Source organism: Sciurus vulgaris, assembly GCF_902686455.1.
Source record: "Sciurus vulgaris genome assembly, chromosome: 6".
NCBI lineage: Eukaryota > Metazoa > Chordata > Mammalia > Rodentia > Sciuridae > Sciurus > Sciurus vulgaris.
The window spans coordinates 115,805,939-115,815,391 of NC_136466.1; the positions used below are offsets into that span (position 1 = coordinate 115,805,939).

The 9,453-nt window shown below is 41.0% G+C and overlaps 2 pseudogenes across 2 annotated transcripts; both read right to left on the reverse strand.

Annotated features, from left to right (window-relative positions):
- Nucleotides 1-361: 361 nt before the first annotated feature.
- On the reverse strand, nucleotides 362-1,551 carry LOC306664547 (protein FAM220A-like; annotated as a pseudogene). Its single transcript has one exon. The product of its transcript is annotated as a protein FAM220A-like (transcript).
- On the reverse strand, nucleotides 1,422-1,628 carry LOC306664548 (small integral membrane protein 10-like protein 3; annotated as a pseudogene). Its single transcript has one exon. The product of its transcript is annotated as a small integral membrane protein 10-like protein 3 (transcript).
- Nucleotides 1,629-9,453: the final 7,825 nt, after the last annotated feature.

Below are 9,453 nucleotides of genomic sequence, written 5' to 3' on the forward strand. Positions count from 1 at the left end.
GCAACTTTCACCATAGGGCCTCCATTTAAACAACACTTCAAGTGGAAGGAGTGTGAGAAATCAAATTTGCTGCAGACCAGAATTATTCTATGAGATGCAGAAATGGCAACAGCTTGCCATGAGCTCAGCAAGGTTTAATAAAAATATAGTGGGTAGACTTTACAAATATTCACTTTCAGGAAGTGATCAGAGACAAGCTAAGGAGACAAGACAATGTCTGGGACAATAGCCCTTTGGAATGGGTAGAGATCTCAAGATACATAAAGTATTTCATGTTAAATCACCATACGCTCATCTGATATTAAACTGGATATATAAATAATCACCCGAAAGGGTTTCTCAATTCTAAGTGTCTTTTAAGTACAATTTAAAACATGCTAAAAATTTTTCTTCTGCATCCATCAGCTTTTGGTGAGTGAACTCAGTTTATTCTCTACCAGGTCACACAAACCAAAACAGGATCTGAGCGGCTGAGCTGTCTGCATCCAGACTTAATGGGAAAGAAATCATCCTAAGTCAACTTGTAAAATTAATCTACTATTTTTATTAATCTGCTTGTACCTTAACTATGGCATATGGGATCTGCTAACTGAAAAGGCTGTAGAGCCAGTAACCCCAGTGTTATCTGCAGACCATTTGAGGTACTTTTTACACATGAAAACATTTTCTTATATTCTGCTGTTTGTTCTGAAAACATGGGCTTTAAATGGTCAAGGAAAACACATCTTGTCTTGTCTTCTAGGAGTACTTCAGGACTGGAGTGCAGTGTTGCAGGCAGCACAGAATGCAGGCAAGACAGTTCCGACTCAGAGCCTACACCCTCGTGAAGAGCACTTGGTGGTTCACCCTTAAAAACTCCCATTTCCCACAGTTTTAGATGGACTGGCTGTCCTGACACCCAAGGCTCTCTTTTGGGGCACTGTCCTTTGTGGTTGTCTATGGCTCTGGGCCCACGTCTTAGCCAGTCCCTCCCCAGAGCTTCCCTGACACGGAGGAACACCCCAGCAAGATGCTCTTCTGCAGGAGCAGAGAACAGACCCATGGCCTTGGTCGGAGCAGCTGCAGGAGCTGAATTTCTTCCCATTGATTTCTTCAAATATGGAAGCTCTTTGTTGCCATTTTGAAGCAAAAGACCAGTGTCACTCAGATCGTTTTTCCTTTCCAATGATAACATCTTATTCTGTGAATTTCCATTTACGTCAGCCGCAAACTTATCCATCCAGAAAGGTACATCTGCTGGGCAAGGACTCCCCTTCTGCGTTCTTTTCTTAAGGCTACATAATTGTTTATCCTAGTCATCTCCTCCCTCTCCCTTTGCTTCTGTCAGGCAGGTGCTGAGGATCCCTCCTCCGTCCCTCATGCTTTGTGTTCTTTGATGCAGTGAGCCTGGGGTGACACCTTTTTCAATCAGGGAAGGGCCTTCAGTGGATCTCAATATGAACCTGCAGGCGCACGTTGAGCATCATGGAAGCCACGATGTAGAGGTAGGGGAAGTTGATGCACAGTCGCCAGGCCAGGTCGAAGAAGATAAGCAGTGTGCGGGTCAACCCCTTGCAGAAGACCCCATAGGAGCGGGCGGCAGCCGAGCGCCAGAGCCGGATAGCCAGGCCCTACAGAGCCGCTGCCATATAGAGACCTGCGCTCCTACTGCCCGCCCGCCCGCTGTCCCTCTCCGTGCTGCCTAGTCCTGGGTCTCCACCCAGGCCGCTGGCCTGCACATGGCGCGCTCAGGGAACGAGGGAGGCGGCGGAAAGGCCAGCGGACGGGCCACTGGGGAGTCCGAGCGCCACGCTCAACGGACCCTGCATCTTATAGAAGAAAAAGTAGGTTCAAACCTTCAACTTGTTGGCTTAGGATCAGACTTCCTTAACAGGACTCCCATAGCCCAAGAAATAAAAGCAAGAATCAATAACTGGGATAGATTCAAACTAAAAAGCTTTCTCTTAGCAAAGGAAACTATCAGCAATGCGAAGAGAGAGCCTACAGAGTGGGAGAATATCTTTGCCTCTCATACTTCAGATAGAGCACTAATTTCCAGAATCTATAAAGAACTCAAAAAACTCTACACCAAGAATACAAATAATCCAATCAACAAATGGGCTAAGGAAATGAACAGACACTTCACAGAAGAAGATGTACAAGCAATCAACAAACATATGGAAACATGTTCAACATCTCTAGTAATAAGAGAAATGCAAATCAAAACTACCCTAAGATTTCATCTCACCCCAATTAGAATGGTGATCATCAAGAACACAAGCAACAATAGGTGTTGGCGAGGATGTGGGGAAAAGGGTACACTCATACATTGCTGGTGGGGTTGCAAATTAGTGCAGCCACTCTGGAAAGCAGTATGGAGATTCCTCAGAAAGCTTGGAATGGAACCACCATTTGACCCAGCTATCCCACTCCTTGGCCTATACCCAAAGGCCTTAAAATGAGCATACTACAGAGATACAGCCACATCAATGTTCATAGCTGCTCAATTCACCATAGCCAGATTGTGGAACCAACCTAGATGCCCTTCAGTTGATGAATGGATAAAGAAACTGTGGCATATATATACAATGGAATATTACTCCGCCATGAAGAATGATAAAATTATGGCATTTGCAGGCAAATGGATGAAATTGGAGGATATCATGCTAAGTGAGATAAGCCAATCTCAAAAAACTAAAGGACGAATAATCTCACTGATAAGCGGATGAGGATATATAAAGGGGGGTAGGAGGGGTTAGCGTTAGGGTTAGGGTTAGGGTTAGGTTTAGGGTTAGGGATAAGGAGGGTGGTAAAAATGGAGGAAGGAAGGACTGTATAGAGGGAAAAGAGGGTTGGGAGGGGTGGGGGGGAAGGGAAAAAATAACAGAATGAATCAAACAACATTACCCTATGTAAATTTATGATTTTTAATTAAAAAAAAAAAAAAGACCAGGACCAATGGACCTGTGAGATTTAGAGCAAGACAAAAATGTGAACCTATTGTTTAAAATTAGTAAGAATTTCAATGAGATGATGACAGAGCATTAAACCAAATATAGGGCTCTTATTTAGCACAGGCCCAGGGTGCATGCCCATGTTGCCAACCCTGCAGAAGACTGGTAACAGGTTTACTGCAAAACATAAAGGAGAATTGAAATCTCAGGAAATAAAGGACAGAGTGAACCAGTGTATCAGTAACATCACTACCTCTATAATCACCAGTAACACTGTTATCAAAACCTTTATGCTTTTTGAATGCTGACTTTGTCTCAGGCACTCTGCACTGAGCACCCAGAAAGTACGAATTATCTCATTGTCCCTGAAGAACTGATAATTCAATGGAGGACCGAGGCTATAGTTGGAAAATAATTGCAAGTAATGGAAGGCAGTAATCTTCAAGTGTCAGTGTGAATCAGAATATCCTGGGAAATGTGGTAAAAATATGAAGATGCAATCCATGAAGGAGGGGCCTTAGTATTTTCTATTAGATCTCTATGAGGTTCTGATGAACACTAATGTTTGAGAACCTCTGAAAAGGAACCATTGCTGTATGATATTTTCAGAATGCTGATTGACAGTATCTGCCACAGGCATGTGCAGTGAGACTGTCAAAGAGATTCTCAAAGTTCAGTGAGCGTGGAGTCACCTGGGAGTTTGTTTAAACATAGGTTCCTGACCCTTTCCACCAGGAATTCTCATTTTGGAAGTCTGGGGTGGGGGCCTAAGCGAACCAGCTTATCATTTTGAGGCAGATGATTTGAGGACCATGGTTGAAATCTATTGACCCATGATTTTCAGGGAAATGACACATCAATGTTTATAGCAGCTCAACTCAATGGCTAAATTATGGAACCAACCTAGGTGCCCTTCAACAGATAAATGGATAAAGAAAATGTGGTGTGTGTGTGTGTGTGTGTGTGTGTGTGTGTGTGTGTGTTTATTTTTTCCATCATACATATGATATTCCATATGATGGAATGTTACTCAGCTTTAGAGAAGAATGAAATTATGGTATTTGTTGGTAAATGGGTGGAGTTGGAGAATATCATAAGTGAAATAAGCCAAACCCAAAAAACCAAAGGGTGAATGTTTTTCCTGATATGCAGATGATAAGTCACAATAAGTGGGGGGCAATGCTAGGGAAGAATAGAGTCACTTTAGACTAGGTAGAGGGGAGTGAAGGGAGGGGAAGGGGCCTGGGGGTAGGAAGGATAGTGGAGTGAAACAGACACTATTACCTCATGTACCTGTATGACTGCATGACCCATGTGATCCTACAACATGTACAATCAGAAAAATGAGAGATTACACTCCATTTGTGTATGACTTATCAAAATGCATATAACTAATTAAAACAACTAAAAAATTTAAAGAAAAGACTTGAAGGCAAACAATATTAAAATGAGGGGTGAAAGAGGGAAAGGAAGGAAGGAAGGAAGGAAGGCAGGTTGGCTAAAGAAAAGGTGGGAAGGAGGAGGAAACAAGAATGGGAGAAAAAGGGGAGGGAAGAAGGAGGGAAGGAAGGATTGAAGAGAGGGAGAGGGAAAGGAGCAGGGAAGAGGAAAAGAAGGAAAGGAAGAGAGGCAAAAAAGATCTTTATGTAGTGTGAGGAAAAGCATAGAAGTTGACTGAGGGCATGTTCAGGGTCTGAAGAGGGATCAGCTGGGCTGGGGTAGCATGGGAGTGGGAGGCAGGATCAGAGAGGCGGTACCGGACTCAGCAGGCAAGACAGCCCCAGCCAGCCCGGCGCAGTCAGGGCCCTTGGCCTATGAACTTCTCTGTACAGATCACATCTGGGTTGGGGCATTATGCGATTTACATGTTACTTCTGAAGCAGTCCAATTTTATCAGACATATGTGCTTTATATCTGCTTGTTCTGAAGGGTCCAGCATCCCTATCCATACCAGTCCCCTGAGATTTTAGAAATGTTCTAAATCTGAGTTGGTTCAGACTCCGTCCATTTATAATGTGACTCCAACTTCAGCACTGTTTCTTAAAACAGGCCAAGGCAAGAAAAACAGCCTCCATTTTTTTGCGACTGCCCCTGTCTGCTACCTTTACATGCTATGTAAATTCACCTCATTTCTCCTGCATCCAGATTTTTTTTTTTTTTTTTTTTTTTCTGCTCTTGCGTGGAGTCTGATCTAAGCAGACTGAAGCCCAGAAGGCACTCGGCTTAAATTCCAGGCTGAGGAGTGGTAGCTGGAAAGGGGTTATTTATATATCTTCTGCTTGGAATAGTAAAACATTTTAGAAGGTATGGTATTTAATCATGTCTGAGCCTGAGGAATGTGGAGCCCCTGTGAGGAATTCTGTTCCAAGAGGATAAAAATAAAAAATTGGTAGCTTCTTCTGTCAAGCTTTCCAAAGCATTATTCTTGAACCTCATGCCCTCTCTGTCACACTTTATTTTCCTACTAATGTGTTATGAAATATTATGCTTAAGACTAATATTCATTTCACCAAGACTTTGAGAATCTACCTCCAAACCCTCTATTTCATGCAGTTTTCCCCTGCATGCATCCTATGTGAAGAGAGCAATTGCACTCTTACATCTCAAAATGAATTACTCGTTAGTATCCATGTATCAGCTAATTACTATTTTCAAATCCTTTAGGTTTCCTTTATCATAGTCAGTCTGTGAGAGGCAGGCAACTTTTTTGATTCTCCCAGTAAGGGGATAAAACCCACCAACAAAAGGTGCTGAAAAGTGAACTGGGGAGATTCTCTTGCCAGCAGACCAAGCTTGTCATTTCTGTAACATTCTTAGTCTCTTCTTACCCAGTGTCTGAGAATTTGAGACTTGAATGTGATCCTCTCAAATTGCAGTGCAATATATGGCAATTACATCATGTGGAGATCTTTGAAACAAGGAATTACTATTTTGAAGCAAAGACAATTCCTACCTTTAAAAAATAACATTAGTTAGTATGCAAACTTTTGGAATCAAATTTCAAGGCACCATAGGTCCAGATATCATGTCAAACAGGTTTGTCCTCAGACTTTCAGGAAGACACAAGTCACTCTGAAGAGTTATTCTCTAAATGACAGGCCTCCCGACTTGAGCTGGGTCTGACAGAGTCAATGGAAGCAAAGATTAGTATCATTGTCATGCAGCATAATTTTCGCCATGGACTCATTTGTCTCCCAAATGCAGCAAAGTATCTCATTCTTTCTAAATGAAACATAGCCTCCATAGAAAACAAGGGAAGTGGGTATTGTTGCTTATTCAGTTAATGTACTTCACATAAAAATAAATATTTTTATTTTGGGATTGGTTGTAAACATGAGTCCTCTGCTGGTTTCTTCACACTTTTATGGCATATCATGTTCAATCTTATTTTGGGTTACAAAATTCTCAGCCAAACTTCCACTGTGGGAGAAGAGACATGGTATTGAGAAATCATAAAAGAAAAATGATATGCAAGGCCAGGAATAATTCTTTCACTACATTTAGCATTAGTCAAAGCCTTATTCAAATATACTGTCCAGTTTGGGATATTGTATTCTATGGTTAAAATGCATAAATGCATTCTACTATCATGTATAACTAATTAGAATGAATTAAAAATTAATTAAAACATTTTTAAAAAATAAAATAATTGGAGTGTTGTACAGTTGAACCTATAAGACTATTTCAGGACATTTTAAAAAGTAGGTTAACTAGACAATTGTGAATACCTAAAAATGTATGAAGAACTAAAGGATATTCAGTGATTTTTAGTTCAATAGCCACTACATATTCCTGCCACCTCTATTTTATATATAAGAAAATGAAGCTATGGAGAGGCTGAATTCATCATGACAATGTGGCTAAATAATGATCAAGGTGAGACCAGAACCCAGGTCTTCTGACTTCCAATCTGATGAGTTTTTGGTAAGGCAGAAGTGTTGATTTGATGATGGATATCTCTGGATGAATTGACACAGGTGTCTATCCCTAGTCCCTTGACTGCTGCCTTGGCTTCTTTAGGGTAGGAAACATGGCTTTCCCTGAAATATCACCCCTCCACTATGTGAACCAAGTGAAATGAATTTCCTTTTTAAAATATTTTCTTTTTAGATATATATGACAGTAGAGTGTTATTGACATATTATACATACGTGGACTATAATTTCCCATTCTTATGGTTGTACATGATATGGAGTTACACTAGCCATGTATTCATATATGAACACAGGAAAGTTATGTGCAATTCATTCTACTGTCTTTCTTATTCCCATCCCCCTCCCTTCCCTTCATTCCCCTTTTGTCTAATCTAATGAATTTCTATTGCATGCATAATGTACAGATCCATTTTCAAGATCATGAGCATTAAAAAGAGGAAAAATTCTGTTCAATGTCAATAAGTCTTTGACTTAACAAAGGTTATCAAATGTGGATGTAGAGTTCTACACTTAGGAATACTAAAAAGAGAATAGAAAAATCTTCTCTTCTGAGATATTTGGACAATTACTTCCTGAAGCCAAATAGTAAGAAACGTTTCTTGAAGTTATCTCTAGGAATCAAGAACTCAGAATTCTAGTTCTAGTTCTGGCCCATTTGTCACCTCTCCCTATACCTAAGCAAAACCTTCAAGTGAACCCTCGAGTCCTGATATGAATTGAATTGTGACCTCACCAAACAAATTCATATGTGGAAACTCTAATCTCCATTGTAACTGCTGTGGTTTTTAAAGAGGTAATAAATGTCAAAGGAGTTTATGGCTTTGGTCCTAATCCAATAGGATTGGTGTCCCTTTAAGAAGAGGAAGAGACCCAAAAGATCTGTTTCTCTCCATATGTGCTCAGAAGAGAGGCACTATAAGACTACAGTGAGAAGGAGGCCCTCTATAAACCAGGAAGGAAGGCCTCACAAGAAGCCAATCCAGGTGACACCTTGATCTTGGACTTCACGCCTCCAAAGTTGTTTTAAGTCCCCAATCTGTAGTATTTTGTTGAGTGTTCTAACAATTAATATAGATTTTGGTACTATTAAGTGGATGTTGCTGCAAAAATTACTTAAATATGTACAAGTGACTTTTGGACTGAGTAATGGATGAAGGCTGGGAGAGTTTTGAGGTGCATATTTAAAAAAGCCTAGCTTATTTGCCTAGAAGGAACTGTTGGTAGAAATGTGAATGTTGAAGGTGATTCTGGTGAAGGCTCAGGAAGTAAAGAGGAGGGCCATAGGGAATTTTCTATCATCTTAGAGACTACTATATCATCACAAACAGAATATTTTCTGTAAGAATATGGACATTAAATGTGACCCTGGTGATGTTTCAGACAAAAATGAGGAATACACTATTAGAAACTAAAGGAAAAGTAATTTCTGTTTTAAAGTGACAAGGAACCTGGTGGCATTGCACAGTGTTTTATGGAAGGTTGAATCTGTGTGTAATGAAATTAACTGTTTACCCACATTGACTTCTAGGTAGTTTTGAAGATGTGGTTTGACTTTTATTTATTGCTTATGGCAAGCACAAAGAGAACAAAATTGAAGGAACAATTAAGCAAAAAGTAACTAGAACTTGAAGATTTGGGAAACGCTTAGCCTACCTCTGTAGCAAAGAAGGAGAAAAAAGCCATATTCTGGACAGAACACCAAGGGTGTGCAGGACAATTGCTCCACAAGGAGGTCACCTATGATTTTAGTCATCCCTCTCAGCAGAGACCAACAAGAGAGATGGGGTTCCACCACAGAGACATGGCCAGTTTGAACAAAAAGGGACAGAGAAGGGTGAAATAGAGGGAGACCTTCAGATATCTAGTATTTGACAGCAAGGCAAAATAGAGCTGTTGGGATGAGAACATGCTTTATCCTTGAAGAAAAGGGGAGAGTGACTTTGAAGTGAGTCAGGGACCTTAAAGCCTGCTCCTGTCACCACAGGCCCAGAGCAGACAGGCTGTGGGGACAAGGTATTTCCTTCTTGGTTTCAGAAAGTGGGTCCACTTTCTCACCTCCTTGATTTTGGTGACACTGGATGTCCAGTGGGGCTGCTCTGCAGGGCTCCCAGTGGGCCTGGAATCAGAACATCTGGGTCTGGAAGGCAAAACATCTGGGCCTGGAAAGCAGAACATCTGGGTAAAGAGGATTGTCCCTGAGAATCAAGATCTGATGAAACTTACCTTTCTAGGTTTTGGTCTTATCTGGAGACATCAGCCCTTTCTTTATAATGTCTTCCTTTTGAAATGAGAATGTCTGCCTTTATCTGTGTTTTGGAAACACATAACTTGTCCAGTTTCACCACAGGTTCACAGCTGGACTTGAGTCTTTGACCATGCCTGACTTAGATGACATTTAGTAAGACTGTGGACTTGGAATTAATGCTGGAATTGGTTACAATTTCCAGGGCTGTTGGAATGGGGTGAAGATTTTATTTAGCATTTGATGTGATATGAATTTTGAGGAGCCAGAGAGAAGAATGTGATGAGCTGAACTGTTTCCTTCAGATTCATAAGTTGAAGTCCTTACCCCCACCATGAATGTG